The sequence below is a fragment of the Parasteatoda tepidariorum genome, chromosome 9 (assembly GCF_982258835.1).
Source record: "Parasteatoda tepidariorum strain Cologne lab strain chromosome 9, Ptep-v5.0, whole genome shotgun sequence".
NCBI lineage: Eukaryota > Metazoa > Arthropoda > Arachnida > Araneae > Theridiidae > Parasteatoda > Parasteatoda tepidariorum.
Genome location: NC_141763.1, coordinates 1047788 through 1059867, shown reverse-complemented (window position 1 = coordinate 1059867; position 12080 = coordinate 1047788). Strand labels below are relative to the sequence as shown.

The 12080-nt window shown below is 24.8% G+C and overlaps 1 protein-coding gene across 25 annotated transcripts in view; it reads left to right on the top strand.

Annotated features, from left to right (window-relative positions):
* Window positions 1–40: 40 nt before the first annotated feature.
* Window positions 41–12080, top strand: part of LOC147803223 (integrator complex subunit 11-like) — a 33051-nt gene continuing 21011 nt past the window's right edge. For 14 of the 25 annotated variants that reach the window (XR_015428898.1, XR_015428901.1, XR_015428902.1 and 11 more), the window contains exons 1-2: window positions 640–1762; window positions 7168–7291. The gene's annotated coding sequence lies outside the window, so the exon portion shown is untranslated. The other 11 variants (XR_015428896.1, XR_015428903.1, XM_087150540.1 and 8 more) reach the window with 9 other exon arrangements.

Sequence of the window (12080 nt, the reverse complement as noted above, 5' to 3'; positions counted from 1 at the left end):
CTTAAAAAATTTCTTACGCACAAGTGTTTAAAATAAAAGTGAACTTCAGATCATTATAAGCGAGCTATAAGCTGCAAACAGCTAATAGCTTCATCAAAACTGATCGTTACAATTATCATCACTTCAGCTCAATATTTTAGTTAGAATATATATATATATGTGACATTTTTGTAATAATATAAACTATACTATATGCAACTAAACTATATGTTTTTTGAATCTGTTTGTTTCCTGCCCCGTTTCATTTTGCAGCAGTTAAAATCCATTCTTACAGTTACAAGTTAATTTTTAAAGATAGATTTTTTATGTTAATAAGATGAATATTCATACTAAATAGTTTAATGTATATTGTCAATGAATACAATAAATTTTTCTCCCATGTATTAAAAATTATATATTTTGACTCTATCTGTAATTTAAGATTAAAATATCTTTCATTTAACAAATCCTTTAGTTACTTGTTAGATATGTGTAAAAGTTGTGTACAAATTAAATTGATGCAGAATGTAATGATTTAGAACAAACAAGATTCTTAAAATTTGTTACTTTCAATTCTGTTAAATAGTCCTCTGATTATTTAGTAATGGAAAACTTTCTTAATCTACATAAGGTCTTACTCCCCCCCCCCCAAGAGTAGGTACATTTTATTAGCCCCCCCTCCTTTTTCATAAAAATTAAAATAATCGTGTTTTAAATAAAATTAAATATTTATTTAGAATAATTTATTCATTTAAATTATTTAAACATTAACACCCAACTTTATCTTTGAATCAATAAATAAAACAATCTTATCTGATCAACATAATAGGAATAAGTCAAATTTAAATTTGGTGTATGCTTATAATGTACATACTTTGTATAATACCTCCCCCCTCCCCATTGTACAAAACCGAACAATATAGCTAATCCCCTCCCCCTCTTCGGGATGTACATACTTTTTGAATGGCCCCTAATTGCTTTTTCATGGGAACAAACTTTTGCAAGAATATATATCAATTTATTATAGGTTTTGCTTATAATATGAAAAATTAATAATTTATCAGTCTAGTTTAAATTTTATAGCAAAGATTTTTTTGGATATGTTTATTTATTTTTTTTTTACTTTTTTCTATATTTACAAAAATAACAAACTATCTTTTAGAAAAAAAAATAGTTCAATTTACGATTATATTAAATGTTTTTAAGATTTAGCTTTTTATAAATATCGATGTATTCATCTCATTAGAAAGATTTTGCAAAGCTTCTATTTAATTTTATCCTTAATGCTAATTTTATTTTCAATTCCTTGGTGATATTGTAATTTCTGGAGAAATATTTGCTCATACGCTATGCAGTCCAGATAGCGTTTGGGCTGCGAAATGATAACCTTTTCAAAATCTATTTTTTATTAATTTCAAAAAAGTCAAAAGTTTATTAAATTTAAAAGTTTTTTTTCATTATTTATTAAAAAAATGCAGTGTTTTTATAGTTTTACTTTTTTTTATTTTTAATATTTCCTGTTTTTTCTTATGTAGGTGCTGTCATAGTTCTTCTGTACCTGCTCTTAGGTATACTTGTTTACCTTCACTAGCTGCTGCTCCTGTTTCAAATCAAACAATTTGAGAGGAATGCTGCCAATTTCTGATTTTTCACCATCATTTGTTATCAGAGTATTCCTTCCAAGCTTAAAGAATTCTAGTTTTTCGTGTGTGTTAGATGCAGCATCAATGAATCAATGGAGAGATAAAGATCAATGAAGAGACAATGATCTGTTTAAATCAAGGTTTGTTTTATATGAGATATTCATTTTTCATTTATATTTTATTTCATTTCAGCTATAACATTTTTGAAATTATTTGTACTACCATTTATTCATTATTTTTTCAAATTAGCTTCTTTCAAAGTTTAATTTTTTTTATTTAACTGACCAAAAGAATAAATTGTAATATATTTCAACTAGCTTAACATTTTTATTTAAAAAAATAAATAAATAAAAAACCTGACAAAGTTAATTCGATTGTTCAAATTCCATCCCCCATAATTACAAATGCATATCGGCCAACATTAGAGAAAAAATTACACAGATTTTACTAGCAACATTTCTTAGGCTGCTTGTAAAGTTTGATCCATTATAAATTATCACATAAGTCAAAAAAAGAAATCAAAATTAGAAATAATGTAAGCACTTCCATTTAGCAAAGTAAGAAATATGTATATAAATCTTAACCTAAAGATTTTTTAAACCATTATTTATACTTACTTATAACTATTAACACTTAACAAGATGCAATACTAGCAATAGTATTATCTGTTGAGGAATAAGAGAAGTCTTTTCTCCATCAGCAGATAATCATCATCAATTTTTTTTTTATAAAAGAATTTCTTCAACAAATACAGAGAAATTTGTAATATACAGGTAAACAGGAGAGAGTCTTCATTAATAAATAGGAGACTTGGCAAGTACGTAAATGTTTAATAGGGATGTAACCTTTAAAATATTATGAGTTGCTGTAGTCTTGTTTGTTATAGAAAGTATGTGTCAATTGATTTAATTTTAGTTTTCAGGTCCTAAAATTTTTTAAATGTGTGTAAATATTTTGAAATTCAGATTACCAAATTTTGATATGCAAGAAAATATGTTTTCTTCTCTAATATTCTAAAACTATTTTAATTTTTTCTCTCTTTAAATTGTGTTTTGTGCAAAATAAGATAAAATTTTTGATTAAGTTTATTTTTAAAATTTAATCATAATCTTGGCTGTTAAGAGGTTGGAATTCAGTTGTTGAGAGCGGAGGTTTAAGAATATTGAGTGTTAAATATAAAGTTTAAAAAAGTTTTGTCCATAATCTGACTTTAATTTAAATTTGAAAAAAAGTCAAAAGAATACTAAAGGACAAAAAAAAAAAAAATTCAAGTACTCTTGAATCCACATGATGGACTTTTTAAGACCCAAAACTGTTTTTTTTAACCAAACAAAAAGTAATAAAAGGTTAACTTTGTATCACATATCTATGCATATGTTTTACATGTACTTTTTATTGTTTTTTCTAAACTTGATTATATTCTATATAGCAAGAAACAGATGTTTTTAAAATTATAAATTGCGTTTCCTGAAATATACTAATTGCTATCTAATGAAGTATAAAATTGCACAGCCATGTTACTCACTTATTGCAAGCAATAGAAAGAATTGCACAATAGGAATTATATATTTTATTAATCATAATATAATTTAAAAAGTGCTACACTAATTTAATCTGCTAATAATAATAGTATGCTCTAAAATTGAGAAATTCGTAAAAAACAAAAAATTATCTGTTTAAGTGGGACAAATAAATTAAGGTTTTACATCAATCGATTATAATTTAAATAGCACTGGAAAACAATTATTATTATTTTGTTTTGCTTTCCAATGAATAAGATATTTTAACAAAAACAATTTTACGACGCTGATTTCAAATCTGCAATTAATTTCTTCCTCCAAGCTACGGTTTTTTCAAATAATATTTTTTAGTGTATTTTTTGTTAAAATATGGAAGTTTAAAAACATTACCTATAACCGAGGATTGCATAAATGTTGTGACAATTTTCTAGGGGAATAAAGGCACGTCATCTGTATTAAACTTGCTTAACGACTTATGCCTGGATTTTTTGACATACTATGCAGTTTAGTATTATGAACTGCTTCTTACTGTGCTTCTGAATAGGTCATAATAGCCACATATGACGATATTTCCATGCATGTTTGCAAGTTTGATTCAGATGATAAGCCCAACTCCCCTAGAAGTTTGTCACAACATTTATGTGAACCCCTGTTATACATGACATTTTAAAAACTTGTACATTTCGACAAAAATATCATTTCAAAGACAATCTGTAGGTTTAGGAACAAAGCTAATTTTTGATTTGAAATTTCCACCCATGAGTTAGGCATGATCAAGTTTCTGTATAAGCGTAACAAAAAATTTTTTCCCCAATGTAGTCTTTATTTAATATTGTAAGTAATTAACCTTAAAATTTATAAACAAATCTATCTTAAACTATGTTTATATTTCTATAATATTTCTAGATTATTAAATGCACAATATTTTGGAATGAAAAACATTTGAACTTTGAATACTTTGCCTTCTGCAAAAAATAAAAAAGTATAGATTGTATCAGGTCCATAAAAAAAAGTTTTTATGAAAATTCATGAAAATTTAAAATATTAAATGAAAATAAAAATTATTTTTAATGAAAATTAATTGATTTAGAAAAATTTTATTTTTATTAACTCTTTTCACAATCATTAAAAGCAAAATTATTATAATCATTTTAAATATTTGATATCGTTTCATGATTCGAATTGATATTTTTTAATTGAAGTAATTTAACTTACAGTTTAAGTTGAAAATTTTAATAATTTGAATTAAATCATCTCCTTTTTCAATGTTTTATTATTTTACGTCATGGGCCAAACTGGATGAAAACCTTCAGGTAGTAAGTCTTTATGTATAGATTCTTCAAGAAACAAAGTTGTGAAAGCTGAGTGAAACTATCAAAATCTTAGGGTAGAATCTGATATTTAAGAGATAAAAGAATTTAAACATAAAATATTTTTAGCAAGCTTTGGATTTTTACTGTACTATACTTATTTTTAAAATGTCAGTAATAATTTTTTGCATTATTTCCATTTTTTTATTTAGACTTATTAGACATATATTTTTATGGGTAGTAATTCTTAAATATGTCAGTCTATTGTTAATAATACAATACAATAAAAATTAACTACATAAAAGAAATAAACCTTTTATAACAGAGTTTACAGGATGTGGGATAAATGCAGCTTTGCTTTTTGTTATTATCTCTGTTATTTATACATTCTCTCTTGATACGTAATCTATGTATATCTCTGTTATTATGTCATCTTTTTGAACAAATAAATTACACATCCATTCTCTTTTTAGGGATTCTTTGTTTTTGGTTCGGCAATCGACCTAAATTGATTTAAATTTTAATTTGACAGACAAAATTGTAATTTATAAGTTAAATTTACAATTTCAAATCATTGTTAACTTCTTATTGTGACAGGACAGAAAAACATTCCTTTTCCTAAAAGTATTCATTCTAAAAATAACTTTTTGAGCAAATCTACATAAAACTCTGCTTTAAAAAATTGTGCTTTTTTTGAAATCATGTAAATCAAAAAAGGAGAAAACTTGATTAGGTTCCTTAACAATTTACTAGTTTTCTAATTTAGCATTTTTTACAGTTTTTAAAATTACTAATTTGTGATTTAGATTTCTTTACCATTAGGTGTATCCTGTAAGATTCTTCTATTATTCTTACATGTTTCTGGAGTGTTGTCAGTTAAATTCTGTAGTGTTGTTAAGGAACTGCCTATTTCTCCCCTTAGAGTATCTATGTGTTAGGTTTTTCTTTTCATCCATTTTTATTTCTCAATTTTTGTTCTCCTTGATATTTTATGACAAATTGCTTTATAATTTCATATGAGACTTTAATTATTAAGAACAAAACGTTTTCTGTTAGCTGCTATGCTTATTCGATATCTTTTAAAGAAGCAATATTTTTTAGCTAAATAAATTTCAATTTCTGAGAGGGGCAGTATCATTTGCAAGTTTTGCCTGATGTGGAGTCACCTCTGGTTTCTTTAAAAATCATTTAATTTTGTAAAGAAATGAAAGTAAAAGATTGTTTATATGTTATAAGCGTAAAATTAATTATTACTAAAAGCAGACAATTATTACTAAAAGCAGATTGCAGCATTTTCTTTTTACAGGTGATACATTTCAGATTCCACTATAATTTTAGTTTTTTTCTTTGTTCATCATGAAATTCATTCTCAATAAATTAATACTTATTCATGAATTTTAAGGTGAAGTTTTTTTTAAAAATTCAGTTAATTTTATTATATAGTGGATTATATACTTGTATTATATACTTGTACTGGATTGTAATATTTATGTTATATTTAGTTTTTTTTAATTATCATTTCCATTTGGTAAATTTTAAGTGTTGTTTTTATTTAATTTGATTAATAAAGTTTCCTTGTATTTTATCATTTTATTTTTTGCTTTTAATTAGATATAAAATATATTGCTTTTTTAATTACTAATTTTGTTTTATATTAGTTAATTTGGTGATTTTAGTCTTTTATAATAAATCTTTAGTTTTTTATAATAAATCTTTAGTATATTATAATTTGGTTTTATTTAATTTAATATAATTTAGTTTAACTTCAATTAAATGAAGATCTTTAATTGACTTATATTTGTGTAAGTTTTATGATATTAAAGATGTTATTTTCTGTTTTGTTTTTTTTTAATTTTTTTTATTAATTTCACAATTTTGCCATCATAATTTATATTTTTGTAGCTATTTATCAATCTTATTAATGATATTTTTTTAATAGAAAATCTTAACATGTTGCAATTTTATACTTATTTTTCCCTTCTTATTTTTAACTTCTGTGGATAAATATGGATTTTTCACACATTTCCTAAATTTTTTTTTCAGGATAATATAATATTTAGAGTTAAAAATGTTTTTTTTAAATTAAGTAATGCTCAATTAAGTTTCTGAATCTCATTGATGCTTATCTTTCCCATTATTAATATTTTAATCGATGCTTATGTATGGGGGTTTATTTGCTTATTGTGTTTTTGGAGAATGTTCTTACATTGATTAAATAAGATTTAACATTGATAATATACAGATTATGTACATATTTTTAGTATTTCTTTTGCAAAAATTTGTACTTATAATTTTTTTTAACTGTTGCATAGTAAATTCCATTAGTCTTGTGTTTTCTTTCAGTTATATTTATATTTCTGATACTTCATTATTCTTAATCATAATTGACAAAATTAAAATCTTCTGCTTTTTTTAAAATGAAAAAAAAACATTTGCTTACTTGGATTTGCAATTATAATTTTAATTTGCAGTTTTATCAAATAAAAATTTTATTGAATATTTTCAAAAATAAATAAATAAGTCCTGGATTTGTAGGCAAATTCGATTGGAAAAGTCAGTGAAAAAACTTTTCTGACCATAAACTCTGTTTGCTACTTCTAAATAGAAATGCGTAAATGTTTTTTTGAATGCTTAAATGCATTTTTAATGGATATTTTAATTTTTATTAAATTATATACGAATTTTCTTATTTAAATGTAATTTTGTATTTAACAGGATGTAACATGTACTACTATACTGAATGGAGCTACTGTAAAGAATTATTGGAAATTTAGTATCCCGCTGCCCAAGTTCTGTTCAACTACAAGATCTGCAAGTTACTAGTGGAACTACATCTGTTGTAAGTAAAAATTATTTCTTCTAGATACTTTCATGCTAGGGAAGTTACTTGCACTTTCTCTAGCTAGTTGCATTCTTGTTCCTTATACTTCATGTTTAGTTGTATTTTCTTTTCTTTGTAATAGTTCATGCGTGATTTTACTTGTATGAAATTTGTTAATAACAACTTTATAAAAAACATCAATCTAAGTTTGTTTTAAAAAATAATAATTGGATTATGAAACCAGTTGAAAGTTAGTTTGGACTTTTTTTATTCATCAATAAGTTTTAAAATGCATGCCATAAATTTTATTATAATCTTATCTTTCTTTTAATCGAAAGTCATTGGAACAGATTTTCAAATCTTGCAAATTTTTTTTTTGAAAATTTCTTTACATTATTTCTTTATTACAAGCAGTGAATAACACTGATAAAATAACTGGATTATGTAATTGGCTGATTTTAAGAGCTAATTTCAGAGAATAAAATCATCACCATTTTATTAAATCAAGCTTTAAGGGAGTATATATGTTTTAAAGAGGAAAAAAAAAAATCCTGTCTAGATATTTAGATTTTTCCTCTTAGATTTAGAAAGATGCATAGCAAATTCAAATGTGCCAAGTGACACAAAGTCAAAATGCTCTCTTGTAAAAATTAAGGAACATCTTGCAAAAAAGGGAATTATTATTTCTTGTAGCTTGATCAGAAATATCACATATTTTTCTTGGTTCAAACTATGTTTTTTTTTTTTAAAAGAAAAAGAAAAAAAAAAAAAAAAACAATCTGTGGAACAATGTCAGCTGTGGACAAGCACAAACTGTGGAGCCCATTGTTGAAATTACGGGAACCAGTCCAATGTATTTCATGGCATTTAACTATTCCATTAAATATTAATTAATGTTTTCAATAAACAATTCAAAAATATCTACCTTGAATATGCTAACAAAATAATAAAAAAGGAAGAGACGAGCTGAATAATTTAAATATGCTTTTAAAAATGTTATTTTACCACTTCATTTAGCAGGCAAATAAACGCAACATTCAAATTTTATTTTAGTAGTATAAGTTAAAGAATGACCTCCCCCTTGCTTTTCTGTAATGTAAAATGCTGTATTTTTAAGTATTATTTAATTAGCATCATTATTAGCTGTATAAAATTTATAATATTAGTATTTAATTAAATTTTATGAAACATTTTTTTTATCCATTGAATCAATACAAGTTTTAATATATTTAAAGTGCAATATATCATATATATTTTATATCTATAATAATTTAAAAAAATATTTTATAATAATGAATTTATGAAAAGATACAAGAATGACATGGAATACGTGTAAAATAGTAAAAGTAAGTCTTAATATTAATAGTTTCATAATAAATAAGGTATAAACTATTTTCATTAATTTTAGCATAATAAATTTTAATGCATGATTAAATACATGGTAAAGTTTAATAATATCAAAGACTGTAGTATTGAAATTTCTGAATTCCTGACTAAAAAAAATTTTTTAACTTTATTTTTAGCTTTTTGTCCTGATATTTCTGATTTATTTGTACTAAGAACATCCCATTTTCTATGAATACTAATACAGTTTCTAAAGTAATCAGTTTGAATGATAGAAAGATTTGTATTTTCAATTAAATATTTTTTGTTTTATTTTAGTTCATGCAGAAAATTACTTTTGAAAACAAATGCGCATATTTACTGTGCTTTCGTGTCAAAATTATTGCAACTCCACTTCAGAATGATTTATTAAAGAAATCATGGACTTAGTTGCAAATTTTTAAAAAATATTCGTATGAAAGAATAATAAATAATGGATTATTTTTTAATGCCACAGTATCAATAAAACTTTTTAATTATTGATCTTTTATGACATGTTTATTAAAAGAATTCAACTGGAAAATTTTTTAAAACTTTTTATTTAGAATAAAGAAACTCTGTATATAATAAAAGTATTTTTCTTTGTGGTTAAAATTGACCCTTGTTGTACTTAAGTTGAGAAAACTATAATATTTCTTTATTTTGTTTGCTTTTTTAAAAAAGTAAACTAATATATGTATATTGTTTCAAAACATGTCCTGGTTTCATTTTTTATCCTACTGCGACCTGCAATATGCTTATTAAAATAATGTTTTATGAAATAAAATGAAACTGTAATAAATTAAATTATGATTAAAAAACCAAAAAAGATTTTTTACATTTAAATCATATTTTTTCACTGACTAAAATATCTAATAAATTGTATTAATGATATTTAACATTATTTAAAACACAATTATTGCTCAAATAGTTAACATTTCTGGTAATGGGTAAAACGATGGGTTTTAAAAAATGGGTAAAACCATTATTTAAGTATTAAAAAACTAATCATTGAAAAAATAAAATCATAGTTATATTTTTCAAGCTTAATTTGATAATGAATGTTAAAGATTAGGATACTATTTGTCAGCTAGAAAGATTAAATTAAAAGTCTTAAAAAGATTATATTAGTTAACAACTATTTTAAGTTACTTTTGGGTTGAACAAGTCTTGATATATGTATGCTATTTATACAAATTGCATTTAAATAAGCTTTAAACAAAATGTGTATAATTGAAATATGTTTTTTTGGTACAAGTTATTTTGTTGAATTCCAAGTGTAACAGAGGGAAATCACACTAGTATTTTATTCTGAAAAATATACTTAATATTTCTGAAAATAAAACATTTTACAAGAGTATGCTGGGCAATTTCATATGTGATGGAATGACATTTTGACTTGCAAAATAACAGTTAATTGAAGTTTCTATGCATCTAATTTGAAATAAACATTGTTTTTTCTCATGCATATAATTATTATTGGCATAATGCGATTTATAAACTAAAAAAAAAGGATTTTCCATTTTTTTTTTCAATTTGATATACTTTTTATTTATGTGATGGAATGACATTTTGGCAACCAAGCTTTTAGTATGCCACTTAGAACTGGTAGTTTCTGTGAATTTTGCCGCTATTATTTTTCTGAATTATTTTTCACTTTTAGTATAATGTGTAAGCAATGTAAAGTGTGAATTTGAAAAATTAATCTCAGGTTGGCTAGCAGTTATTAACATCTATTTACTGTGACAGAATGACCATGTCAGAGTGACAAAAAGTTAAGTGGAAGAAAGTCTTCATTTAAAAAAGGTTTTATTAATATGTAAATGATGAACAGAATGTAACAGATAAACAGGATTAATATGTATGTAACTGATAAACAGAATTAGTAAAAATTTCAACAATTTTAAAATTAGCTTGTCTCTGAAGAGGTTTTATATCTACCTTGCCTTGGTTTTATATCTAATAAGGTCACATCTTATCTTTCTCAGGAAATTTATGCATAATTTTAGTACTTTAGCATCTAAATCGTCTTTGTCTATCAAAATAATTTGCGTCACTTATAAATGCTCCTTTTTTACCGCAGTATGGAACAATGATTAAGGAGCCGCAGGCATACTCCTCAGTCATGTTTTCCATTTCCTCTTCAAAACAGTGGCCTTTCAAATCATACACTTCGCTTTGGTTAAAATTAGAAAACATTTTGATGATTCTCTAATTTTGATGATTCACTTTTCAACTACATGAACATCTAGTGCATGTCTCTTGTCCCTGGCAATGCTGTTGTAACAAGAGACCAGCTGAAGTCATTCTCTTTTGCCCTCTCTTAAATAGAATAGCTGGTCAGAATCAAAACTTCCACTATTTGTTACTTATATAAGCATATATTGCATCTGCACTCTTTGTTACTCTGTCAGAGTTCGTATTATGACTGAATCCTTCATACCTGGTAACTAACATTATTTTGATCGTAAATTTTTTTAACCAAATTAAACAGCTCATCGACATTGCTTTTCGCACTTAAATTAGTTTCTTTTGAGTTTGATGTTAAATACTTCTCACATAAAGATTGAATAATTGTTTTTTTTTGTTGCCTTTATTGGTGATTTTGGAAGTGAGTGTACAACTTTTTTTATTACTTTACCGAGACTCTGCCAGGATTTGTATGAGGAATTTAAATTAATTGTATGTGAAGAGGTTGGTAGAATTTGATTTTTTCTTTGTTTACACAATTTTTGCACTACAGCGTTTGCACATCTAAGTCTTTTAAGTCCAGCTTTTGTCATGTAAACTTTCTTCTTTGCCTTTCTTTCTCTGTCTTTTTTTTCATCATATCATGGGGATCTTGCTTCTTTTCAACATTCTATCTGTCTTCCAATAGCTGTTTTAGCCATTAGGTAAATTGAAAAAGAAATGATTCTCTAGTTTCTGAATAAGCTTCTGTAGGACTCGTTTTGTTATTCCATCGCCGAAGATGTGTCATTCCGTCACACAAATTATTGGTAGTTAATAATCAAATGCATAAAATTTTATCTCTCATTGATTCTTATACCATATCTGCTTTATATTCCAAAATATATAAATTTTCATTTTGAAATGCAGTTGCTGTTTAAAAAAAAATACTAAAACATGTGACGGAATGACACAAAAAAAAGTTTCTTTTATTTTATATATTAAACTTAAAATTACATAAAGACTGTTTTAAATGTTTAAACTTTGTACTATATGCATAATTTTATCAAAATATTGCAGAAGAAAGGTACATTTCTTTTATTTTATAAGTGTTTTTCAAGAAAAAAATTTGAGCACAAATGTAAACAATTCACTTGTCAGCCATGTGATTACTTTAGAATGCTGCAAAAAGTTTAAAATTCAAAAAACTTAAAATTATCAAAAGTGAAACAGGAATATGCAGACTTTGGCTATTTTTGAACATATTTTTAAAATC